This window comes from Bos grunniens, chromosome 16 (assembly GCF_055505025.1).
Source record: "Bos grunniens cultivar Pamir isolate PY7600 chromosome 16, Bosgru_T2T1.0, whole genome shotgun sequence".
In the NCBI taxonomy this organism is placed as follows: Eukaryota; Metazoa; Chordata; class Mammalia; order Artiodactyla; family Bovidae; genus Bos; species Bos grunniens.
In genome coordinates, this window is record NC_141180.1 from 75,297,709 (window position 1) to 75,325,696 (window position 27,988).

At 40.9% G+C, this 27,988-nt stretch overlaps 1 long non-coding RNA gene across 2 annotated transcripts; it reads left to right on the forward strand.

Annotated features, from left to right (window-relative positions):
* The first annotated feature begins 16,632 nt into the window (after positions 1-16,632).
* LOC147357031 (uncharacterized) lies at positions 16,633-27,573 on the forward strand. 2 transcript variants are annotated; one of them, XR_015143736.1, is made up of 3 exons: positions 16,633-21,487; positions 24,394-24,537; positions 27,255-27,573. It is a non-coding gene; the product is annotated as an uncharacterized LOC147357031 (long non-coding RNA). The 2 variants fall into 2 exon arrangements; XR_015143735.1 differs by having other exon boundaries at positions 16,636-21,487; positions 24,418-24,537.
* The last annotated feature ends 415 nt before the right edge of the window (positions 27,574-27,988 follow it).

Consider the following 27,988-nt stretch of genomic DNA (forward strand, 5'->3'; position numbering starts at 1 on the left):
AAAGAAAAACACCAATACAGTATACTAAAGCATATATATGGAATTTAGAAACATGGTAATGACAACCCTGTATGCAAGACAGCAAAAGAGACACTGATGTATAGAACAGTGTTTTGAACTCTGTGGGAGAGGGAGGGGGGGATGATTTGGGAGAATGGCATTAAAACATGTATAATATCATATAAGAAATGAATCGCCAGTCCAGGTTCGATTTAGGATACAGGAAGCTTGGGGCTGGTGCACTGGGATGACCCAGAGGGATGGGATGGGAAGGGAGGTGGGAGGGGGGTTCAGGATGGGGAACACGTGTACACCCGTGGCAGATGCATGTTGATGTATGGCAAAACCAATACAATATTGTAGTAAAAAATAAACAGGTTAAGTTAAAAAAAAATTAAAAATAGCAATCAGTGAGGCAGAAAAACGAGAAGATGGTTCCCAAGATGCTAGTGAAATAATATTCTCATAAAAAAGTAAAGTATATATTTTAAAATGCATACAAAATGTTGAATATGTATGAAACCAAATGTTAACAGTAGTTTTAATGCAGGGGATGTGTCAGTGATTTAATTTGGGGTTTTTTGTTTCTATTTGCCAAAAATGTGCAATAAATTCACAATACTATTGTAATATGAAATGAGAAATATAAAAATAGTTTTGTAAAGATCAGACCCTTTATTGATCTTTTGTAAAATCGTTGCATGATACAGGATGCTTGGGGCTGGTGCACCTGGGATGACCCAGAGGAATGGTATGGGGAGGGAGATGGGAGGGGGGGCTCAGGATGGGGAACACGTGTATACCCATGGCAGATTCATGTTGATGTATGGCAAAACCAATACAATATTGTAAAATAATTGTCCTCCAAGTAAATTAAAATATAAAAAAAATTCAATAAAATGAATTCTTAAAATTTCCACTCTCTCTGGAAGATGCCATAGCTAAGCACCTTAATTTCAATATATAAGAAGATTGTTATTGGTACTCTGATTCATCTACCACAACTGAATAGCCTGTGGCCTGACCCTAAGAGGGCACAAAGTTCAGAGACTTAATTATTACAAAAGTATGTCTTCTGTTTTAATTTTCTAATGGAGAGTAACTCTAAGACCCTTATGCAGGGAACTGACTTATGTTTCATGGCCTTGAAAAATGTTGCCACCTCAGTTAAATTAAGGGTCTACAGCTTTGACCATTTTGGGAGAACTGTCAGTAGTTATATGTCGTAAATGTGGCCATTTTCATATGAGCATTGTTAAGACATTACAGGACTTCCTCAGTGGTCCAATGGTTAGGACTCTGAACTTTCACTGCCCAGGCCCAGGATTCAATCCTTGTTCAAGCAACTAAGACCCTGCAAGCCACAAGGTGTGGCAAAAAAAAAAATAAAAATAAAAAAATAACCCCACCTCCCTTCTGAAACATTGTTAAACCTCAGAACTAAGTTGTGCTTGTCACAGACATCATATTTAGGAGTTTTTCCATCACATCAAAATTTTCATTTACACTACCAAATTTTAGAGCTAATGGATTTTGTACTATATACATATTTACTACATATATAGGTTTACTATATATAAGTATCATAAATGCTTAACTTTTTCATAGAATTTGTCCTGTGAATTTTTAGCCTTATCATGACACTGAGTAATGCTGTGTGTCTTCAATAATGTTATTTTTGGTTGTGGAATGTGGGGCATAATTTTTCTCCCACATTCAAGAGATAACCCCTTATAAACTCTCCGTTCCTAAAATGTTTTAATGAACAGAGGATATTTTTCAATTCCTATGCAATTAGATTTTATAGAATAGTTATATTTTTCATATTGGTATTTTATAAATCTGGGGAATTTCCAACTATTCTGAGGAATACCATTGGAAAAAAACAAAACAAAACAAAAAATCAAATAATACTTCCCTGTACTACTTTGGGTTCTTATCTTGGCAGTGAAAAGCACATTTCTAAGAAAAGTTAATTTCAACAACAGTAATATCTTTAAGGTAAATATTTCCCTTATACTTGCCTATCATACAACCATACAAAAACTAGATAGATTAAAAAAAAAGTCAGAATTTTTTATCTGATTGGTCAGAGCCAAAGGACCAGTGATTCTTTTTTAATATTAAACTAATATATAAAATAGAGTGAAACATTCTTTTGTAGTTTGTAAGTCAACGCCATCTCATAAATGATATTATATTTATCATATTAAGTTTTATTTTTTATGATACACTTTCCAGTTTATTTATTTATTCTTTAAATTTATTTACTTTAATTGGAGGCTAATTAACTTTCCAATATTGTAGTGATTTTGTCATACATTGACATGAATCAGCCATAGGTTTACATGTGTTCCCCATCCTGAACCCCCCCTCCCACTTCCCTCCCCATCCCATCCCTCTGGGTCATCCCAGTGCACCAGCCCTGAACACCCTGTCTCATGCATAGACCTGGACTGGTGGTCTATTTCACATACAATAATATACATGTTGCAGTGCTATTCTCTCAGATCATCCCACTCTCACCTTCTCCCACAGAGTCCAAAAGACTGTTCTATACATCTGTGTCTGTTTTGCTGTCTCGCATATAGGGTTATCATTACCATCTTTCTAAATTCCATATGTATGCATTAGTATACTGTATTGGTGTTTTTCATTCTGGCTGACTTCACTCTGTATAATAGGCTCCAGTTTCATCCACCTCATTAGGACTGATTCCAATGTATTCTTTTTAATGGCTGAGTAATATTCCATTGTGTACATGTACCACTGCTTTTTTATCCACTTGTCTGCTGATGGACATCTGGTTTGCTTCAATGTCCTGGCTATTATAAACAGTGCTGCGATGAACATTGGGGTACACATGTCTCTTTCAATTCTGATTTTCTTGATGTGTATGCCCAGCAGTGGGATTGCTGGGTCATATGGCAGTTCTTTTTCCAGTTTTTTAAGGAATCTCCACGCTGCTCTCCATAGTGGTATACTAGTTTGTATTCCCACCAACAGTCTAAGAGGGTTCCTTTTTCTCCACACCCTTTCCAGCATTTATTGTCTGTAGATTTCTGGATAGCAGCCACTCTGACCAGCATGAGATGGTACTTCATTGTGGTTTTGATTTGCATTTTTCTGATAATGAGTGATGTTGAGCATCCTTTCATGTGTTTGTTAGTCATCTGTGTGTCTTCTTTGGAGAACTGTTTAGTTCTTTGGCCGATTTTTTGATTGGGTCATTTATTTTTCTGGAATTGAGCTGAAGGAGTTGCTTGTATATTTTTGAGATTAATTGTCAGTTGCTTTGTTTGCTATTATTTTCTCCCATTCTGAAGTCTGTCTTTCCACTTTGTTTATAGGTTCCTTCATTGTACAAAAGCTTTTAAGTTTAATTAGGTCCCATTTGTTTATTTTTGCTTTTATTTCCATTAGTCTGGGAGGTGGGTCATAGAGGATCCTGCTATGATTTATGTTGGAGAGTGTTTTGCCTGTGTTTTCCTCTAGTTTCTGGTCTTACGTTTAGATCTTTAATCCATTTTGAGTTTATTTTTGTGTATGGTGTTAGAAAGTGTTCTAGTTTCATCCTTTTACAAGTGGTTGACCAGTTTTCCCAGCACCACTTGTTAAAAAGAGATTGTCTTTTGTCCATTGTATATTCTTGCCTCTTTTGTCAAAGATAAGGTGTCCATATGTGCGTGGATTTATCTCTGGACTTTCTATTTTGTTCCATTGATCTATATTTCTGTTAAATTTTCAAACCCTTTTTTCAAACAATATTGAAAACAGATTAAGAAAAATTACCAACACCTTTTTGGATATTTTCTTTTTTTAAAAGATAGCAAAAGGTGGTTTATTTTTTTTTTTTAATAAATTGTGTACAATTTAGAAATACTTTTCATATGCACTATTCTTGGACATTTTCTTACAATGGTAAATATTCAGAGCACTTCACGATATTCCACAATGACATTTTTAAGTTTATTTTCCATTCTATTCTGATCTATTGTGTATATCTGTTTTTGTGCACATTAAGGAAAATGTCAAAGCGGTTTAGTAGTACATTTTCATTACAAAAGGTAAGCTTCCATAAAGGAACGACTGTGAAAAAGATCAAACAGTGTCAATTTTCTGTTTTATTGCCCTCTAAAGCAATTTGTGGGCTTAAATAATTGCAATTTTGACCTCTATTGCAAATGATCAGTCAGCATAGACATATTAAAAACTCTTAATATAACTGACAAAAGAAGATATAATTGGGCAACAAAATGGTCAGAGATTGATCTTAGTTTTTAAAATCTTTATTTGCTCAATGACAGATATAAGTCTTGGGGATGAACTCGGCAGGCAGAGAAGATGTCTAAAGCAAAGGCGCCCCTGTGTGGATGTGCCTGCCAGGAACAGTGAGGAAGTCAAGGAAGTGGACATAAACTGAGGTGTTAGGTGGTGAATTTGGAGAAGTCAACAAGAACATGGATGGCCTAACCTGAATTACTCTGTGTGTGTGTGTGTTTAGATCTGTTTAATCAGAAAGGGGTTAGGAAAAGTAGCAAGGTATATATCTGTGTGTGATCTTATTCTTCCCTACTAACAGTGCTAAGGAGAAGGCAGTGGCAACCCACTCCAGTACTCTTGCCTGGGAAATGCCATGGACGGAGGAGCCTGGTAGGCTACAGTCCATGGGGTCGCGAAGGATCCGACATGACTGAGCGACTTCACTTTCACTTTTCACTTTCATGCACTGTAGAAGAAAATGGCAACCCACTTCAATATTGTTGGCTGGAGAATCCCAGGGACGGCAGCCTGGTGGGCTGCCGTCTATGGGATCGCACAGAGTTGGGCACGACTGACATGACATAGCAACAGCAGCTTAGCAGCAGTAGCTTAGCAGCAGTAACAGTGCTAAATTCTTTATCTGATTCTTGGAGTTGCCTGAGAGCTCAGTTGGTAAAGAAACCACCAGCAATGCAGGAGACCCCAGTTGCATTCCTGGGTTGGGAAGATCTGCTGGAGAAGGGATAGGCTACCCACCCCTGTATTCTTGGACTTCCCTTGTGGCCCATTTGGTAAAGAATCTGCCTGCAATGTGGGAAACGTGGGTTCAATCCCTGGGTTGGGAACATCCCCTGGTGAAGGGAAAGGCTACACACTCCAGTATTCTGGCCTAGAGAATTCCATGGTCTGTATAGTCCATAGGGTGACAAAGAGTCTGACATCAATGAGCCACTTTCACTTTCACTTTTGATTTCATTAAAGAACTCTCTGTGTTAGAAATTTTATTTCTCTTTTACATGTGAAGATATGGTCTTCAGATTCTTTTTTTTTTCTGCTTCCTAAACACCTCCTCTTACTACCTGCCAAAACAGTCTTTCTAGGATCCCAGGGAGGCCAATGAGAAGTGCTAAAGAATGCCTTCAAGGCAGCATGATGCAGATAGGGTGTGGAAATTGGCCCCAGATTTATCTGGGTTTGAATCCCAGTGTCGCTGCTAGTTAGCTAAATTGACACTTATTCACAGAGCTATACAAGTAGTTCAGATAATCATTGGTTTCATTGTCTATGAAATGAGTGTAATAATTTCATGTATGTAAAGATGGGCTTCTCAGATGGTACAGAGGTAAAGAATCTGCCTTTCAATGTAGAAGCAAGAGACTCAAGTTCAGCCCCTGGGCTGGGAAGATCCCCTGGAGAAGGAAATAACTGCCCACTCCAGTATTCTTGCCTGGAGAAGTCCAGGGACAGAAGAGCCTTGTGGGCTACACTCCATGGGACCGCAAAGAGGTGGACCCTACGGGCACACACACAATTAAAAAGGGAGCTAGCCTAGAATCACCAGATGTAGGTAATATCAGTTCCTTTCTTCTCCCTACCTTTAATTAGAGATAATGGGGATTGGGGAAATGGATGGAGAAAAAGAGCATGTGTGGGACTGCTCTGTGAGGCAAAGCCCCCTTGCTGGAGGAGAGTTGAGGTGTGTGGTCTGATCCTTTCTATGGTTTGTGGTTCAAGGACTTAAAAGAACTAATGCAAGGGGAGATTTGATTCAGAATTGGTGGAGGTGGAGGTGGGGTGGGTAGTCTGAAGGTTGAACTAGCAGATGTGAAATGGGAAGTGAAAGAAAGTGAGGGATTAATCATGATTATCAGCTTTTTGTCAAGAAAACACTATAAGGAGTCGATGGGACTCTGAAGTGAGGCAGATTGCAGGAGAAAAAGATCCCTTCTCTTGAGTTGCTGGCACACTTGAATATGACTCACAAGTTCCAGGCAGAAGATTTGGGAGCCCCAACACATTGGCATTTAAATAGGAAACCAAAATGCATTAATTGCTTATACAACAAGATGAAGTCATTTTCATTTTCTATTTACTTACATTGTGATACTGTAAGAATTTCTAAGGGTGTTATTCATTTCAAAATTTTTCATTTCAACAAAAACAATAATATTCTAACAGACATATTCATGAAGAATAGTATTACCAGAATGAGAGGAAAGTAAAAATAAAACAAGAAATTATTTGAGTAATATTTTGTAAATTTTATGCAAGCCAACTTTCTCTAAATGCCTTGGACTATTAACTTTTTCTCTTCTCATTTTCTTTGCCCTTATAAGTATAAGATGAACCTTGACGGGATTGAGTTTGCTGTTTAGGTGCAAAGATGTGTCTGACTCTTTGCGATCCCATGGACTGTAGCCCACCAGGCCTCTCTGTTCATGGGATATTCCAGGCAAGAATACTGGGGTGGGTTGTCTTTTCCTTCTCCAGGGGATCTTCCCAACCCAGGGATCAAAATCACATCTCCTGATTTGGCAGGTGGTTTCTTTACCTCTGAGTCACCAGGGAAACCCTGAGAATGAGTTCAATGAGTAGTTCATTGGAATTGGAAGTCACAGGAAAAACATACAAAGAGAAAATAAAATTCATAGGTATGTAAACCATTGTCTCTAGATTATTTCACTTGTTAGTCAATGCATTGTAATTATAAGCTGTATAAATAAAGTAATTTAGATTCAAAGATATTTTAGAGTCTTGTCTTAGTTTACTAGGACTGCCATCACAAAATACCACAGACCCGGTTGTTTAAAAGACCGAACACTATTCTCTCATGTTCTGGAGGCTGGGATTTAAGGTCGAGTTGGATTTTCTTGAGCAGTCCATCCTTGACTTTGAGATGACTGCCTTCTCCTTGGGTTCTCTCATGGTTTTCTCTCTGTGTAGATACAGAATTAAGACTGCAACAGAAAAGTGTCGGATGATAATATTAAGTTCAGAACACTCGCATGGCTATTCAACAATAAAACTGGGATTTTCCTTCTCCCAGACTCCACAATGCAAGCTGTGCACGTGTAGTGTTTGACATCAGAGTGAGGCCTGAGACTAGAGATAGAGGTAGGAGCATATAGTGGGAAGGGAGCAGGGGTCACTTGAACAGTCTTATGTAATGGAGATATATAAATGCTGATACTGAAATTATTGCTTACTTTGCTTTGAGTCAAATTACCTGTAGGCCATTTAAAAGTGTGTTTATTTTTTGAACTAATATTTAACTTTTATTGAAGTATAGTTGATTTGCAATGTTGTATTAATTTCAGGTATACAGCAAAGTGATTCAGTTTCATATGTACTTATATATCTTCATACGTATCTGTGGGCTTCCTTGGGCTTTCCTTCTGAAGTAAAGAATCTGCCTGCCAATGCAGGAGATGAGGATTCAAGTCCTGGGTGGGGAAGGTGCCCTGGAGAAAGAAATGATAACCACTGGTAACCACTTGTTTGGTCTCTCTCTCTATGAGCCTGCTTCACTTTTTTGTTACATTCACTAGTTTGTTGTGTTGCTGATGTTCCACACATAAGGGATATCATTCAGTATCTGTCTTTCTCTGATTTATTTCACTGAGCATAATACCTTCCAAGTCTATCCATGTTGCTACAAATGGCATATTTTAATTCTTATGAATGAGTAGTATTCTATTTGGAGAAGGCAGTGGCACCCCACTCCAGTACTCTTGCCTGGAGAATCCCATGGACAGAGGAGCCTGGTAGGCTGCAGTCCATGGGGTCACTAGGAGTCGGACACGACTGAGCGACTTCACTTTCACTTTTCACTTTCATGCATTGGAGAAGGAAATGGCAACCCACTCCAGTGTTCTTGCCTGGAGAATCCCGGGGATGGGGGAGCCTGGTGGGCTGCCGTCTATGGGGTCGCACAGAGTCGGACACAACTGAAGCGACTTAGCAGCAGCAGCAGCAGCAGCAGTATTCTATTGTATGTCTGTGAATATATATGTGTGTGTGTGTATATATATATATATACACACATATGTGAATATATACACACACACACATAACATCTTCTTTATCCATTCACTGGCTGCTGGATACTTAGGTTACTTTCATATCTTGGCAGCTGTGAATAATACTGCTTTGAACAGTGGGCTTCATGTACGTTTTTGAACTAGTGGTTTTGGTTTTCTTCAAATATATACTCAGGAGTAGAACTGCTAGATCATATGGTAGCTCTATATTTATTTTGTTGACGAACCTTTATACTGTTTTCTGTAGTGTCTGTTGCAATTTACATACCCACCAACAGTGTGGGAGGATTCACTTTTCTCAGTATCCTCACCAACATTTGTTTTTTGTATACCTCATTGTTTGTTTTTTTAATCTGCATTTCCCTGATGATTAATGATGCTGAGCATCCTTTCATGTGTTGCTATTATTTTTAAACTGATATGTACAGGTATAAATCTTAACACCTATACAATTTCTTTTATGTTTCACCCACTTAGATGTGAGTCTAGGCCCTTTCCTTTAACAAGAGTTGATACAGAGTAATGAGGGCTTACTTATCACTGACAGATGTCCTGGAAACAACACTATGTAATGTCCACAGTTAAGCCTGAAACGGCCATGAGCCACTCAGGTCAACCTCCTGCTGGAGCCATTTACCACCCACAATGAGCTCTGTGGTTCTGCCTTCTAGGAGGAAGCCCAGGCCTTGTGGGGAGGCTTCCTGAAGCTCTGCCAGCAAGCCCAGCTTCAGCTGCAGACGTGGCAGTGACGTCACCTCCAGTGGAGTCCAGCTCCTAGTGTAGTATCAACCCCAACTGGTGAGTCTCCTCTCCTGAGACCCCAACATCCTAGAGCAGAAATAGCCATCCCCAGTGCACCCTGTCTGAATTCCTCACCTTGGGACCAAAGTGGGTGTCACGTGCCATGACATGGGGCTTAGTTTATAAAAATATTTTATATTAAAAGCATCGAGAATAACACACTTGTGGAAAATTCACAAGTTACAACAGAATGTATATTAAAATCTCTTTCCTTCCTTCCGTATTCTATAGCCTTCTAGATGCTGTCTCTGGAAGTACTGTTATTTTTTCCAGACTTATTAATGGAACTATCAGATAGTGCTGACACTCTGACGTACATGTTTCTAAGAGTTGTACCTACATTTACTCATGTGCTCTTCGTTCACCATGAGTTCTCAGGTGGTAACTAGAAGGGAAATCTGCTTCATTCTGATTTCCTTCTAAAATTGGGTGTCTGAACTGCTGTCCTTTATTTCTTTTTGAATTATATTCCTCCAATATATTTGAAAATACAGTCCCTAGGGATTTGCCTGGCAGTCTAGTGGTTAGGATTCCAAAGTAAGGGGAGTGGGTTCTGGGTTCAGTCTTTAGTCAGGAACTAAGATCCCACATGCCTGGGAGCCAAAAATCCTAAAACATAAAAACTAAGCAATATTGTAACAAATTTAATACATACTTTTAAAATACTATTAAAAAATAGATTCCCTAATTCTTTTTTTAATTTTTATTCCTCAGTTTCCTTATTTATATATACACACACACAGACACACATACACACATTTTCCATCAAGCTGGGAAGCACTAAAATTGTTCATTTCAGTTCAGTTCATTCACTCAGTCACGTTCGACTCTTCGTGACCCCATGAATTGCAGCACGCCAAGCCTCCCTGTCCATCACCAACTCCCAGAGTTCACTCAGACTCACTTCCATCGAGTCAGTGATGCCATCCAGGCATCTCATCCTCTGGCATCCCCTTCTTCTCCTGCCCCCAATCCCTCCCAGCATCAGAGTCTTTTCCATTGAGTCAACTCTTCCCATGAAGTAGCCAAAGTACAGGAGTTTCAGCTTTAGTATCATTCCTTCCAAAGAAATCCCAGGGCTGATCTCCTTCAGAATGGACTGGTTGGATCTCCTTGCAGTCCAAGGGACTCTCAAGAGTCTTCTCCAACACCACAGTTCAAAAGCATCAATTCTTCGGTGCTCAGCTTTCCTCACAGTCCACACTTGGTTCATATCTCAGTTGGGTAATCCTTTTAAATAATTTGACACCATCTTAATTATTGTTTTACTTCATCAAGGACGCACTTAATCTGTTAGTTCAGATATTTGGAGGTGAGGTGAGTTGAGTCAGCAATGAAGGGCTTCCCTGGTGGCTCACACAATAAATAATCTACCTTCAATGCAAGAGACACAGGTTCAATCCCTGGGTTGGGAAGACCCCTGGAGAGGGGAATGGCTACCCACTCCAGTATTCTTGCCTGGAGAATCCCATGGACAGAGAGACTGGCTGGCTACAGTCCACTGAGATGCAAAGAGCCCAACGTGATTGTGTTACTAACACTTTCATTCTTTTTTTTTTTTTCCAGTAACGATAAGGCTTTGTACTATACCTGGCCTTCCCAGATGGCTCAGTGGTAAAGAATCTGCCTGCCAGTGCAAGAGACATGAGTTCCATCCCTGGGTTGGGATGATCCCCTGGAAACGAAATGGCAACCCACTCCAGTATTCTTGCCTTGAAAATCCCATGGACAGAGGAACCTGGTGGGCTACCAGCCATGGGGTTCCAAAGAATCAGATGTTATTGAACACAGAGGTACACACACAATACGGGATTCCATGCCTTGGGCATGGAATTTATTTGTTTTAAATGCGGCAACTTTTAATGGGGTAGTTTGTTTTAAATGGGGCAGCTTTTGGAGAAGGAAATGGCAACCCACTCCAGTATTCTTGCCTGGGATATCCCATGGACAGAGGAGCCTGGTAGGCTACAGTCCATGTGGTCGCAAAGAGTTGGACATGACTGAGTGACTTCATTTTCACTTTTTCATCTTTCTCTTAAAGTTTTCGCTTCTGTGTTTTAGGGGGCTGGTCACTTATCATTCTGTAGCCACTGTTCATGACCATGAGATTGGGGATTGATTAGGTGTTGAATTGTGACCCAGAACACACATTTAATCCTAGAGTTTTGGGTGGTCTAAAATTCTTCATGTAGAAAAACAATACACTTTTCACCTAACCTACAGCTGAAAACACAGTGAATTGTTTTTTGTTACTTGTTCAGTGAATAGCCAGGCTTTACACACAATAACAGATAAATTGTTAAATGAATTGGCAGAGATTGAGAGATAAGTAAGTCTGTACATGTAGATGTATCTGGAGAAAAGGAAGTAATATATGTAGAGGAGAGAAGGATTTACATAATTTGATAAGTATATGTATTTTACAGTAAGAATATGACATTTTGCAATTGAATTTCAATTAATGCTTTTTATTTCAACTGGAACATATTTTGAATTATTTGATCTAGAAATATCTGGTTACTTAGAAATTTTAGAAATGAATAGAAATGATATATATACAGGAATACATTTTCTTGTCAACATGTTAGCCCTGTTCCTCTTCACCCTGAGACGTTCACAAACAACTGTATTTGGGGGGCAGGCCTTTTTCTCTCATATACATTATTTTCTTAATCAGAGAGGAATCCATGTACCTAGGATTCCTTAGTTGAAAAAAAAATATTTACTTTGAAAAGCCCAGTTTGTCCATAGAAACAGAGTTTCTGGACAGTAGCAGTTGGACTCATCCTGTGCAGAGTCCAGTTCACTCTGAAAGTTCTGTGATGAATCGTCTCCACTGTAATGTGATAATGCACATTCTGCACCAGGTGTCGCTTTGTGAGCTGAGAGGTTCACATATGGTGTCAAGTGAGAAGAGCTCACCTTCAACCTTGAGACTGAAAATGGGCAACCTGAACTGTTGTTCTGGAGGGAGGTTCCTACTGATCCTCTGTAGGCTGTTTCTTCAAATGGGCTGGTTAACTATTACTGACTTGTTTTTCCTTTTTTTTTTAACATAAATTTATTTTAATTGGAGGTTAATTACTTTACAATGTTGTATTGGTTTTGCCATACATCAACTCATTTTTTTTTCATTTCCATCACTTTACAGAGATATAAATGTATTTTATAGTTTGTTTTATTCCTTAATTTATATTTTTTGGTTCTGCTGTCAAATGGCCACCTTAAATATCTTCCTAAATTAGAAAAATGTACAATTTCCTTGTGATAGTTTTGTACACACTCTTCCATAAAAACAAAAATGGAAAGAACAGAAGCAGGAGAACCATGAGGTCTCCCCAACATTGGACATTGCACAATAAGGGAATTGCAGCTCAACAGACAGGAGGGTCATGGGTCTCTATCATTGAAAGCTGACACGCATTTTAGTGTTTCTTTTCCCCATCTGTTAGGTTATCACTGGTTAATATGCAGAAGCTGTAGCTCATTTCTTTCCTGCTCCTCTCCTTTGCTTTCCTTCATCCAGCAAAGAGAATGATTCAGTGGTAGCTCAGTCCATAATTACTAACCTCCCACATGCATACGCTCCACCTTGTGTCCCCATCAAAAAAAAAAAAAAAGAAAAATAGAACACTGAGGGATTGGTGAGCAGCCTCACCAGTGTCCTGACAGCTACTCTGTGTCTCACTACTTCCCCAGGAGGATCTGCTGGAGGAACCCCCCCCCGGGGCTGGAATGAGGAACAGGGACTGAGTACCCTGAAGGTATGGTCACCTCTGTTTATCTGAAATAAGGCCGTTGCTTCACTTCTTTTATTTTATTCAGTCGAATACAATTATAGTAGTCTGACAATGTACATTATCACTGATGCATACAGTTTACTTGGTTGCTAGAATATTTAAGGTATATCAATTGTCAACACAGAGCTGATTCCAAAGGACATTTTAAAACGAAAGCATCAGTTACTACTGTATAACAGTAGGTACTTTCCTCAGCAGAAATTTTTCCTCTTGGAAAAGAATTTTGTAATTGTTGTTCAAATGGAAACAGAGATCTTACATGAAATAGGCCACCCTTTTTAACACGGGAGCCTTTCTGTTTTCTTTTGAGGCCATTGACTTAAGGAGTTTTAGTTTTCTGAGAAGAAAAATCAGAAGAGAAGACTTAGTGCAGAGAATAAAAGATGCTGACACCCTCACACTTTTTTTCTCATCTCTCATCACAGGTTTATGAAACAGCCAAAGAGATTTCTTCATATTCAGGGATATACATCCCTCTGCTCAGATACAATCTAATTGGTGAAGGTGGGGCCCTTTGCTGCATCAATTTGAGGAGGAGCCCTGATTTTTGGTTCTTACAGGTGGTGAGACCTAGAGATTGACCTCCCAGAAAAAAGTACTGGCCCAGTTCTGGCGTCTCCAGAAGCAACTGCATCATTTAGATGGTGTGGGATTGTGTGAAGGAGGGTGTTCGGAGGTGAGCATGTGTTGAAACCACATAGTATCACTGTGAATCTGCCTGTCTGTGTATATCCTCAGAAAAAAAGAGGGACATGTGCCCTCTTCAGCCTCACCTTTTCATGCCATGCCCTTCATTCACACTTGCTCATCCAGGTCTTCATCATCATCAATGACATCCCCAAAGTGAAAGTGAAAGTGAAGTAGCTCAGTTGTGTCCAACTCTTTGGACCCCATGGACTGTAGCCCACCAGGCTCCTCCATCCATGGGATTCTCCAGGCAAGAATACTGAAGTGGGTTGCCATTTCCTTCTCCAGGGGATCTTCCCAACCCAGGGATCAAACCCAGGTCTCCCAAATTGCATGCAGATGCTTTAACCTCGAGGCACCAGGAAAGAACAATGACATCTCCAAAAGCATTCCTCAAAAAGATTAACAGAGAGTTTTCTGACATCTAGAAGGAAGAGATCAGTCGGGCAGGTCCAAGCCCTTCCAGGGCAGGAAAGCAACCATATGCGGTAGCCCAGGGCAGTGCAGACTTTATGGGGCCCATTGAGCTGTGTGGGTCCAGACCTACTGACTCCAGCCTCAACTCCTGCTCAGGCCACTCACGGTGACAAAGCCAGATTCAAGGGTGCCAACCTGAGGTCAGGAGTGAGGACGATGCTAAGAAAGTGGGGGAAGAGGGCTGCAGACAGATTTCATATATTTTATATAAGGTCCCAGGAACCCAGTTGCCTATAAGAGACCTGGTCCTGCAGAATGATAATCATAAAAAGATGGAAAGAGGAGATGGGAATAGGTTACAAGGAAGAGTCTGTGGATCAGAAAAAAAGAAAAGAAAAAAAAAAAAAAACGAGATATGAAAGAAGAAATAAATGATTTCCATATTCTTGCTCTTCTTCTCTAATTCTTCGTTATCTGCCATACTGTTTTCTGGTGTTGGTGGGCAGCAGTCATGTGGAGTGGCTGTGAGAAAGTAAAAGGGCAATTTAGAGTCAGGATGTGACCAGGGGACCCTGTGCTCCTCAGAGCCTGGACTTGGGCCCCTGGTGTCCTTGTCTCCAGGGTCCTCCCAGGACCTCAGTGTTTTATGCTTCAGTGAAAAAGTGGGTCTCTGACCTCCAAAATCCTGTTGCCACCCTCAACTTGTCTACATGTGACCAGGAATGAGGCTGTGCCTCCTCCAAGTGCTCACTGTCTCCATGAGTCTCTGCCCACGACCTTGTGAGAGAGTCATTTCCTAGGCAGTTTGATAAGAAGTCTGGGTGTCCCCAAGGAGAGAGGGGTCTGGAATTCTCAAGGAAGAAAAAGGACAAGTTTTTTTTCCCTCTTTCCCTCTACATTCCTTATATAACAATAATGTGTCCTGCTTGAGGACAGTCTCTGGAAAAAACCTTTTGGCTAATCCTGTTATCTTAAAATGTAAATTATAGGAGTAGGTCTAGTGAGGTCTTTACAACTTCCAGGCATTCTTTTGATTCCCTGTCGTAACTAATTGGAGAGTATATAACTCCATTGCTAACACTAGCAAGGGGGTACTCTTTCTGCCCCCTTCTGATGTCTATGTCAGAAGCTTTTTCTATACCTTTTATACTTTTATAAACTCTATTGCACAAAAGCTCTGAGTGATCAAGCCTCATCTCTGGCCCTGGATTGAATTCTCAACTGGAGGCCAAGAATCCTGGTGTCTTTTCGTGGAAGGTTACTCTAATTTCACCCCGGGTGGCATCAGAGGCAAGCAAAGTTTAATGGTGAAGAGCTGGACGTCAGTCAGGGATGCCATCAGGTCTATCCCTGGTGCATCCCCACTCAATCTCGGCGGTAGAACCTGGAGGGATGAGTACGGTGCCTTCAACAGTAAGGGACCGACTAAGTCTGACCAGGAAAGAAAAGCTTGGTGTAAAGTCTGTCTACATCCCCATCTAGAGCAGGGAGGGACGCCTCTGGTAGAAAGATGGCGCTGGTCACTTTTTTCTCTCTTACAGATGGGAGTTAACAATTCCAGCCTCACTCCTTTGAACTGTATCCTGAAAAAATAGGATAGATTTGATTCCCAGGGCTTAAAGAAGACACACCTGTTCTTCCTATGTGATACTGCATGACCACGGTAGCCACTGGAGAACAGCAAATGGTGGCCAATTGGAGGGTCTCTTAAGTAGAATACTGTTTTACAATTAGACTGGTTCTGTAGAAAACAAGGGTAATGGGTAGAAGTAGCATATGTGTTGCCCTTTTTCTCTCTTTGAAATATGCCAGACTTGTGTCCTAAGGGTATGGGTTTGGGTGTGACTCCTTTAGCTCCCTCCTATCCTCCTACTTTGCTAGATGAGATGGAGGACAGGAGACAAAGAGATCAAGAAAATCAGGTTTCTCCAGTCTATCCCTGGGATCATATGCACAGAGCAGCCAGAGAGACTGAGGAACAGCCACACAAGCAGTTGCTCTTCATGAAGCACTCACTAGGAAAAATAATCAGTCTATACAAGTTAATAAGCCTTTTTCTTACCAAGAAATACCAAGAATCAAGGGGACTATTTAGAGGACCCAGAAAAATATATTAGAGCTTTTAAAGGTGTTACTCTGCTTTATGACCTTACTTGGAAGGATGTGATGTATATCTTGGAACAAACACTGACTCCTGACTCAGAGTCAAATTTTGGGAAAAGCTGTTGCTTATGGAGATGAATGGCTTGGTAATGAATCAGTAGGGGAGAGGGAGGACAAGATAGCCGCCCTCCCCACTGGGAATCAGGCAGTCCCAACTATAGAACCAGATTGGGACTACAACATAGCTAAAGGAAGATGGGATCAGAGTCATTTTGTCAGGTGTATTTTGAAGGACTCAAGCAGGCGTGTCCTAAGCCTTTAAACTGTGGCAAATTGGCAAACATAGAACAGTAGGAGAAGGAAGCTCCTGGTAAATTCCTAGATAAACTGAGAGAAGCCCTTCACAGATTCACTAAGATTGATCCCAAAAGTGAAGAGGGAAAAGTGATGTTAAAAGATAGATTTCTCACTTAGTTGGCTCCAGATATCCACCATAAGCTATTAAAACGGGTGTGTGGACCAAATCAGTCTTTAGATAATGTGTTAAAACTGGCTCAGACAGTCTATTATGGTAGGGAATATTAGGAATAGAAAGAAAGGCAGAAAAAGGAACAGGTGGAAGCCCTCATAATGGCTGTAAGAACCATCCTGAAACAGCCTGAGAAAAATGCGCAGAGGGACCCAGGTGAAAAGGGAGGGGCTTGCTATTACTGAGGAAAGGAGGGGCACCTCAGTTGGGATTGCCTTCAGGCATCTAAGCTGCCCCCTGCTCCATGTCCGATCTGCAAAGGACCACACTGAAAGAGAGACTGCCCCCAGATGCGTAGGTTTCAGGGGTCGGACTCTCAAGACAATCAGGACTGAAGTTGCCCATGCAGTCCCCACACAAGCTCCCGTCCTAATTACACCTGAGGAACCCTGGGTATTAATAACTTTGGGGGGGCCAATCCGTCGATTTCCTTTTAGACACTGGGGCAGCTTACTCTGTGTTTACTGAAGCCCCTGGCCCACTTTCTTCCCAATCCGCTTCCATAATGGGACTGTCTGGATGAGCCAAAAGGTATTATTTCACTTGTTCTTTAAGCTATAATTGAGACTGTGCTATTTTCACACGAGTTTCTGATCATGCCAGGTCTCCCTCACTGCATTTGGGGAGGGATATACAGAGCAAGGTCCATGCTTCTGTTTTCATGAATATGGAGCCCTCCCTTTCTCTCCCTTTAATTGAACAAAATGTAAATCCTAGAGTGTGGGCTGATGGAAAATCAGTGGGTCGAGCACAAACTGCTGTTCCTGTAGTTGCCAAGCTCAAAGACCTGCACTTATTTCCACATAAGAAGTAGTATGCACTGAAACTTGAGGTTAAAGAAGGGTTAAAACCCATCACTGAAAATTTAAAGGAGCAGGGACTATTAATTCCCTGTAACAGTCCATGCAACACTCCTATTTTGGGTATAAAGAAATCAAATGGTAAATGAAGACGTTCAAGATTTAATAATAAATTTGAGGCTGTAGTTCTTTACACCCCATGGTGCCTAATCCTTATACTCTATTGTCTGAAATGCCTGAATGAGCCAAATATTTCTCAGTAATTGATTTGAAAAATGCTTTCTATTCAGTGCCTTTGGCAGAGGAAAGTCAATTTCTATTTGCCTTTGAAGACCCTACGCAGCCAGCTTCTCAGTTTTGCCCCAGGGATTTTGTGACAGTCCTCACTTATTTGGACAAAGTTTGTCACGGGATCTTCAACACTTTAATAGCTGTGAAGCGGTGGTGTTACAATATGTAGATGATATTCTGCTCTGTGCTGAGACAGAGGAAGCTTGTTCACGAGCCTCAGGAGCTTTCTTAAACTTCCTGGCAGGCGGCGGTTGCAAGGCATCAATAGAAAAGGCTCAGCTTTGTCAAGAATCTGTTAGATATCTGGGCCTAATCATATCAGAAGGGACTAGGGCCATAGGTCCCTAGAGAATTAAACCTATACTAAATCATCCCCTACCTATGAATTTAAGACAACTGAGAGGATTTTGAGGAATCACAGGCTACAGTTGCATTAGGATTCCAGGTTATGGGGAACTTGCCGGGCCTTTATATAAACTTATAGCTGAAACTCAGCAAGCTCAAACCGACAAACTGGTTTGGTCTCCAGATACTCAAAAGGCTTTTAAAGTTCTTCATACTGCTCTCCTGCAAGCTCCCGCTTTGAGTTTGTCCACAGGATCAGAATTTAATTTGTTTATCACTGAAAGAAAAGGTATGGCCTTGGGAGTTTTGACACAACTCCGAGGGCCTCACCAGTAACCTAGTGTTTATCTAAGCAGAGAATTAGATGTAATTTCACGCGGGTGGCCCATTGCCTAAGAGTAATTGGGGCATCGACCTGAAGCTTTAAAAATAATTAATGGACGAAACCTTATTGTATTGACTTCTCATGATGTGAGTGGAATCTTAAATTCTAAGGTTAATATTTGGATGATGGACAGAGGCTTCTTAAATATCAGTCATTGTTGTTACAAGGACCAGTAACTAAGCTTAAAGTTACTGGTCACTTATCATTCTACATATATACATATATACAATATATACTCCCTCTACTTTGGTGCCCTTACAAGGTATGGAATCCTGTACTGTGTCTGTTTGGTCACCAAGTTTCTCAGAGCTCAGAACCTTCTAAACCAAAGGCTACATGATGGCTGTACAAGGAATTAGCTTCCCTTCTACTGACCAAGTCTGGATGAGCAGTTAATGTGAGTTAACTGGGGAGGTGGCCATCTGTGCTGGGCTTTGGTGGCTTAATTACGTCTGTGATGCTCAAAGTCTCACAGCTGATCTGAACACTTATTTGAGCAGCTTGGACCTGGCACTATGTAAGAATGGGCAGGAGTTTAAGTCTGCCCTCACTAAAATTCTGACTCTTATCAACTCCTTATCATGCTCTAGACCCTGTAGTGGAAGACAGTAGAGCCCCAAATTCTTTTTGAAAATCATCTCCATACTCACAACCTGGAGACCACAACCCAAGATTCTTCTTGAGGATCAGCAGAGAGACCCTCCTTCCCTCAGTGACCAAATGTTTGTCCTACTAACCCGACAGCATTGCCCCATCTCACCAAACTCCCTGGCAACAGCCAAACAATGATCTTGTCCACATCAACCCATAGAAATCCCACAAGTAAATCCCAGGTTTTTTCCTTTTTAAAAGTCTCTGGATTTACACTGCTAGTACCTGTAGATTTGGGAAGCTACATTTAGAAGTGTTGAGCTGTAATTCCCTTTTCCTATAATGTCCATTGTAGGGGAGACCTCACGGTTTTCCTGCTTCACGTCTTTCCATTTGTTCTCTGGTAGGACGTGTACAAAACTGGCACTGGGAAATTGTACATTCTTCTAAATTTAGGAAGATAATTAAGGCAGTCACCAGATAGAAGAGTCAAAATATAACAAGGAATAAAAAAACTATAAGACATATTTATAACTCTGCAGATAAATTAGAGTGATGGAAAAGGAAAAAAAAAAAAAAAAGATGAGGAAAATTCATTAGTAAAAGTTAACCAGCCCATTTGAAGGAACAACCTTCAGAGGATCAGTGAGGACTTACCTCCAGAACAACAGTTCAGATTACCCATTTTCAAACTTTCAAGGTTGAAGGTGAGCCCTTCTCACTTGACACCTTACATGAACCTCTCTCAGCTCACTAACTGGCACTTGGTACAGAATGCAAAATGTGCATTACCACATTACCCTGGCAATGATACACCACAGAACTTTCAGAGTGAACTGGACTCTGGACAAGGTGAATCCAATGGGTACTGTCCAGAAAGTATGTTTCTATGGTCAAGTTTGGCTTTTCAGAGCAAGCATTTTATTTTAAAAACTGAATCTCAGGCTCACACATTCCTCTCTGATTCAGAAAATAATTTATATGAGAGAAAATGACCTGCCCCCAAGTTGTTGATAGCATTTCAGGTTGAAGAGGGACGAAGCTAACACATTGAGAATAAAAAGATATTCTATTCTTGATTAGAATATCATCTTGGTACTGATCACAAGTGTGTGTTCCTAACACACAGTGAAGCCAAGCAGTACCAAACCTTCAGGAGCCTGGAGCAGAGAAAGCCTTACTTCAGGTCCAAACAAGGAGAAAGGACAAACAAAAAAACCTGAGCTCCCAGAAAGCTTTCAGCAAAGCCCTTTTCTAGGGAAGCTGAAGAAGTGGCCTGGTTACTTCTGGGGTCAGAGACTTTGTTCTTGAGGTCAGGTCATGGTCAGGTCATGATGTTCCTGCAAAGCAAATGCTACGCTCAGTTCTGACAAGACAGGGTCAGGTCCCAAGGCACCACCTTCTACCTCCCAGGTCCAGGCCCAGGCGAGGAGGAGGGGTCCTGGGCGGGCAGGTTATCCTTCTCGGGTTCAGGAGGGCATCCATCCAGCACCCAGTCTGCGTCCTCCCACCAGTGCACGGCCCTGGCTGAGGAGGCAGGTCTCAGCTGGCAGCAGTTGCAGAGCCAGGTCCCAGACCCCACCCAACCAACTAAATTACTGTTATTACAAGGGTGAATGCTGGTTTCAGGCAAAAAATACCTTGACTTAGATCAGGTAGAGAGAGACTTCTGCTCTGCTAGGCAGGCATACGCCCATGCGCAGCAGGAAGAAGTTATAGAAGAAAGAGATCTGCACCCCAATTACCAAGAAGTAACTTGAGTATGAAGTCTCTCAGGGAGGAGTTGTTAGGGGAGGCACACTGATTGAAACCGCCCACCCTGGCCAGGCACCACAGTAACCAATTGCATGAGTTGTTTTACGACAGGAGGTCCTGCTAAGGAACAAGGAACTAATAAGCCACCACCAACTGGAAGAGTTTGGGAAAGCTCAAAAGGAGACACGACATGTCCGACCACCTCCTAGAATCCTTCTCTCTGGCATCCATCTTGGTTGAACAAGGCGTGCACCACCAGGAAGGACTCTGAGTCAGAATGATTGGCTAAGGACAACCCGGAAACTAATCCCGTCACCATAAAACCCAAGACTGCAAGCCATGTGGCAGAGCTGTTCTCCTGGGGTCCTTTACCCTACTACTCTCCACCGGGGTGCCCTTTCCCAATAAAATATCTTGCTTTGTCAGCACGTATGTCTCCTTGGACAATTCATTTCCGAGTGTTAGATGAGAGCCCAGTTTCGAGCCCTGGAAGGAGTCCCCCTTCCTGCAACAAATGGCGAGTCTGGCGGGGACTCTTCTTCACTGCAACTGACATCCTGACCACTTGGGGGTACTCAGGGGCCAGCTTGCCTGCCAATGGACCAGACCCAGCAGCCGCAACTGGGACCTTTTTGTCCCTGGTCTCCTGATGAGGACAACTGACCAGAGTGCCACGACCGGTAAAGAACAAGAGACTTTATTGACCTCCCTCCCCTTTTCTCTCTCTCTCTACTCTCCTTAACCCTTCCTATCCTTCCCCTTTTTACTAGTCCCCCGGTCCTGGACACAGGAATGTGATGATCGAAGGGCCTCAGCCTGAGCTGAGGATTGGAGACTGATCACCTCCTCTTGGCAGAGAAGTTGAATTCTGGTTCCGTTCTGGTCTGATTTCTGGTAGGGCCGAGTTCCAGTCCTCCCTTCTCTGGAGGCCCAGGCCTGGGTGTCTGCAGGTGGCAGGAGATGTCTGTAAGGCCACCCCTTTTGCCCCCCTCTCCTGCCTCCTCCCCCTTCTTTCAACCTGGCTTCCTTTCCTTCCTTTGAAATCTTTGAAGACCTGAGATATTTTCCTTTACTCTGTTCGCACTTGGATCTGAAGTTCTGTGTCTGTATAGGAGGTTTTCTGAGAGACTGTTTTCTTGTATTTAAGGGAGTGTCTGATGAGGACACTGCTGCAATTTTGTTAGAACTTGATTTTATTTCCCTGTGCCTTGAGACCAGGGCTCTGGCTCTGTTCTCGGGAACACTTATCTAGACCATCTTTAACTCCTGAGACTGAGGAAAAAAGGGGAAAAGACTTTAAAAGTATTATCTATTCCAACTGTTTTTTATAAACTAGTAAACTTTATATTGTAATATCCAATTCATGACTAAGCATAGAAAATAAAGCTAGATCTTGCATTGTGTCTGTCTAAATATGTCTTGGCATGTCTTTGTCTCTGGATAGTATTTGTGAGGTTAATTTGTAAATGAGCTGTATTTAATTGGCTTAAAGAAAAGTAAGTCCTTACAAATCAAATAATTCTAAATTAAACAATAAATTCTAGTTTCATGTGAAGTGGGAAATATTCAGTATTAAATACCTGATATTAATGTTTGTTTGTTGACCTATCTAATATAAACATGTCTTAGAGTAATTAACATTAAGTAGAATATTTTCACTGTACCTAGTAAGCTAAATATTGTATCTGTTACAAGTTTGTTAATAGGGAAATTACCTCTAGTGAAGAAACTTCTAAAAAATATGTAAATGAGAGATGAGCTTTTGGATAAACTCTATTAGGAATAATTATTCTTTAGAAATATCTGTTTAAAATATTCTCTCCAGATGGGCATAACTTGAATTTCTAAGGGTTGTGCTAAACGAAGTGTTGGAAGTCTATTGAATAGTTAGATCATTTCCAAATAAAATAAGATTTTGAAACATTTACTACTAAACACTAATTTTGTTTTACAGAGAAACAAAGAGATTCGGGACTATAAATGAATAATGTTTGGTGCCATCCTAAAATGCTCTAAGAAAGCAAGGGTTTTAGAGACTATCACTGGTATTTATGCTGGCCAATCTATAAAATGCTAATATGAAAGTTAGTTCTTGGTTGCTAAAGAAAAGTAGGAAGTGTGTTTTCAGTAAAAAAAAAAAAAAAAAAAGAATGAAAAAATGCTAAAAAGAGTTATGCATGACCAAGATTTTCTAAAATTGGATTACAATTAATTAGATAAATGGGTTTTGTTATGAATGACACAACCATAAGAAAACTGGTTAGAGCCAACTAGGTCCAAGATGGCAGAGCTGACTTTCACTAGACCTTGAGCCTTGGTATTTATTCCCACTGTGACATATCAGCAAGCTAAATGATACACCCATCAACATTGCCTAAATCTGACCAAATGTTCTAAACCTTTTTAATTGATCTTTACAATAAAACTTACTAAATCGAATTCTTTTGAAGTTCCTTTGACCTCTAGCTAACTTTGGGATGCTTCAGAGGGCCCCTGAAACATCCCAAAGAGAGATATTAAACTGTGTTTATTTGGTTGGTTAAATTACATGAAAGAGATTATCAAATGAGTAATAAATCCACTCATGTTACAATCTATGGTAAAATTACTGGTACAGAGATCCTAGAAATTATATCTGTTCTTAACATTCTTAGGGCTTCCCTGGTAGCTCAGCGGTTAAAGCGTCTGCCTACAATGCAGGAGACCTGGGTTCGATCCCTGGGTTGGGAAGATCCCCTGGAGAAGGAAATGGCAATCCACTCCAGTATTCTTGCCTGGAGAATCCCATGGACAGAGGAGCCTGGTGGGCTACAGTCCACGGGGTCGCAAAGAGTCGGACACTACTGAGCAACTTCACTTCACTTTAACATTCTTATATGTCCTGGTATTCTAATGGAAAACCTGATGACTTCACAAAAGTTAACAAAAGGACTGAATGAACTAGCGAATATGCTTATAACTTTTATGGTTTGTATCTGAAAAATTATGGGTTTGAATCTTACGTTTTCTGGGAGTAGGGAAAATCTTCCTCTCAAACTAATTATGACCATACTTTGGTAAAATTATATATTATAAGCCAAACAGTTATATTTTCTCTCTATCTGACTCCTCCAGAAATTGGAAACTCTTAGGTTTCCAGTTTATCAGATGAGTTAGGAAGGTTATCTCACTAAAAGGTACAAAAATCTCAAGGAATTTTTGAGACCTTAAAAAGGGAAGAATTCACCTAGATTTGTTAGGCAAAATCTGTGATAAGCCTTTGGTGTGAGTTTCCCAGCCCTGTTTTATTTTGAAAGTTCAGTCTGAGACTCTATAAGTGTTTCAGCAAAATAAAAAGTCTGTGATCAATCATGGTTATATAAATCATCAGACCAAAATTAGTTGGAACAGACCTATTTTGCAAACAAACTAGCCTTAATTTGGTTATTTTTGATAAAAATGAGGGTAATTTTAGGGAGAAAAAGATGTTTCAATATATGCTAAATCCCAGTTTGTTAAAGGAGGTCTGCATCTAGTAAGATTCATTTCTTGGATAGTTCTTTGCTGTTATGTGATATTAATGTAAAATTTAATTGAATTTGTAAAGAACACCCTAAGTTTGTTTCTGAAGCTTATCTCAGTAATCTGCCTTTGGATGAAGATCAGATGCCTCATGACCTGCATCAAGAACTGGAAAAAGACATAATTTTAGGGACTGTCTCCAACCTGGATGGAAGGACGTTTTTATCAGGTACTCTTAACTGGCTCATGCACGAAACTGAAGGGAAATTAACTTTTAGATTAATTCCCACTTCCAAAGGCCCTTACACTAGATTGGTCTCTAGAGAAGACAGCTGACCTGATCTCACCTTAAAATGATGCTCAAACAGGAGAAACTACATGACCGTTTATAATGTTTTCTTGACTTCTTAGACCTCTGCATATAAATCAAATGCTTTTCTATCATAGACCTAATCCTATGCTAGTTTTAGAAATCAATCCAATTGTTGGGTGTGTGGCCAATTACCTGTATCTAGTTCTGGATTACCTTGATAAGTTTCTCTACTACAAGGCTCTAACTGGTTGGCCCTGAGAAAATTTACTTAGAAAAAACAAGAAATTATCGTCATATTCAGGTCACTGTGATATTACTAGATGGGATCCACTCACCAGGTCAATTAATAATGCCTGCTCTGACTCTGGCCATAAATTTGTGCTTTCTTCTATCACTCAAGCTCAATCAGAGCAACAAGCAAAGTTTCAGCAAAGGAGGAAAACATCTCCCACAATTATGGGACGGATTTGTATAGATAACTCCAGGTTATGGTAATTTAAGTTTAAAGTCTCCTCTATATTGGAAACAATTAAATCATACTAAGGTTAATCAGTTTAGTAATACTAGAAAACTGGCCTATGTGCCTTATAGACAGTACCAATATATAATTTCCCTGGAAAATAAAGATTCGTACAGAGTAGACTAAGTCAGATGACCTGGGATATACTGGGCTACATCTAATGGAAGCTCTTACGTCTTACTTGTGACTTTACTAATACTGCTGGCTATGTTGTTCGTATTTCACCTGTTTTACAAAATTGCTGTTTCTTACACTGCCAAATGTGTGACTGAGGCCTCTGATAAAATAATATATAGTTCCATATGAGATTGATGATGGTAACAGTGTAACTCTAGATATGGGAAGAGGCAACAAGAGGGAATGTTGTTCTGGACCAAGAGGCTAGTAAGACAGGTGGTCCAGAGAATTTTGGATACTGTTTTATGGCCTAGTCCAGTAACAGCACATTGAGTGGCCTGCCAACAAAATCTTTGCCAAACCTGAGAATGGACATTCTCAGCACCATGGGATAAAATGGTCAAGAAATGCACCCCTCAGAATCATGGTCAAGTTTATGAGCAATGGGGGCTCTGCCAACTGAAAACTGACACTTGCCATCTACATCTACAAAGATTAAATCATGGCCACTGCCACTGCTGACCTTCAATTGCCCTGAAAGGAGTTCAGGATGAAAATCAGGAATGAGGCACTCTGTGCTCTGGGGAAAAAACTGGCAGAACAGGCCTTCAGATAGATCTTTTCAAGAAAAGACTTTATGAGTCCCAAATCTTACATCTTCTCATACCTAGAGAAACACTGACGTCGTTAACAGTGAAATCTGCTTTGGCTATTAAGGAAAAATTTACAATTAAAAGTCCAAATAGAGCAGCTACAGTTCAGACATCTTGGGGAATAACTAGGTGATGCTATGGGTGTACTTTCAGATTAGACCTTGTCTTGCTAAACACTTGAGATTTCTGAGGCATGTCCAGCTTGGATGCCACCATTCTCAAAACAATGTATGCTGGAAGCTAGTAACTGCAACCTTACTTTTTATAAAACTAGGAAACTGGCTACCTGGCTACATGTCTCCCTGAAGTGCCAGGTCCAGACTGGGTTTCAGGCCTATTCTTCTAAAAAGAAATGAGATTTATTTTGTCTACTAAATTCCAGTTATCATTCCTCCAACTACTTCTAATTGGGTCTGTTACACCAAAATAGCAGACCAAGGGATTGAGATTTTAATCGTACAAGACTGAGATCTAGAACTTGGAACTCAGAAATACTTGCAAGTCGGTGTCTATTCTCCAGGCTGAGGCAGTCCTATGCCCCATTTTCACAGGAAGTTATCACAATCATGGCTGCCTTGTTCCCTAAATTAAAACTGAACAGAACTCTGTGGGGCTCTGGAGTAGATCTGTTCTGTGTTCTCCATTTCTTGTCTGTAGGATATAGGCTTCATTCAGCCTCCTTGACCTTCCCTGAGCTCCAAAGGGTGGATTCAAATGATTGCTAATCAGGGAAGGCAGGGGATACAGAAACAGGAGAAACAATCAAATGGTGGTACAGCCTCCAGACAGGGTCCTGGTTCCTACTCAAAGAAATAAGCATAACAATGTCTTTGAGTTCTTCTACAGAACTAGAGCCCCAAACTAGGTGGAGGATGATAACCTCAGACTAAACACAAGATTCCTGGGGCACAGCTCTTTTGCCTCACCAGCAATCAATCAAAAAAAAAAAAAAAAGTCACAAATCCTGTAGCCCTCACCCCAAATGTTGCCTCCTGTTTCTGGGGACCAGTGATGACCATCCTGTTAGGTCTCCTATTTCATCTCTGAGAGGAGCCAACAGTTTCAAACTAAATTGCTGTTATTACAAGGGTGAATGCTGGTTTCAGGCAAAAAATACCTTGGCTTAGATCAGGTAGAGAGAGACTTCTCCTCTGCTAGGCAGGCCTACACCCATGCGCAGCAGGAAGAAATTACAGAAGAAAGAGGCCTCGGCCCCAATTCCCACAAAGTATCTTGAGTATGACGCTTCTCAGTGGGGAGCTGTTAGGGTAAGCACACTGATTGAAACCGCCCACCCTAGCTAGGCAGCACAGTAACCATTTGCATGAATTGTTTTACGACAGGAGGTCCTGCTAAGGAACATGGAACTAATAAGCCACCACCAACTGGAAAAGTTCGGGAAAGGTCAAAAGGAGACACACATGCCTGACCACTTCCCAGAATCCTCTCTGGCATCCATCTTGGCTTAACAAGGCGTGTACCACCAGGAAGGACTCTGAGTCAGAATGATTGGCCAAGGGCAACCTGGAAACTAATCCCATCACCATAAAACCAAATAACACCTAAGACAGCAATCATGTGGGAGAGCTGTTCTGGGGTCCCTTACACTGTTGCCTTCCACCTGGGTGCCCTTTCCCAATAAAATCTCTTGCTTTGTCAGCACGTGTGTCTCCTCAGACTATTCATTTCTGAGTGTTAGACAAAAGCTCAGTTTTGGGCCCTGGAAGGGGTCCCCCTTCCTGCAACAACCCCACTGTGGATAGCAGGTGGCAGTCATCTGTGCTCTGTGCAATCAGAGCCCTTCAGTAAGACACTGATCTCAGTTGCAAACCTAAAGATAGGGATGCTGAAAGAGTTCTCAACCTCTCATTTCTAGAGACCCATTAGTGCTCTCACCTTCATGCTAACCAACCTGAAATCACAAGTGTTTTGACACATGTATAACATGTTTTTAAGCAAATTATAGCAGTCACATCTCGCTAGTGGCTACCAACTATAATACACAAAAATCACTATATATGTTTATATATGTGTGCAGATAACTCATGCAGTTGATTTCAGCAATTTGTGAGCTCAT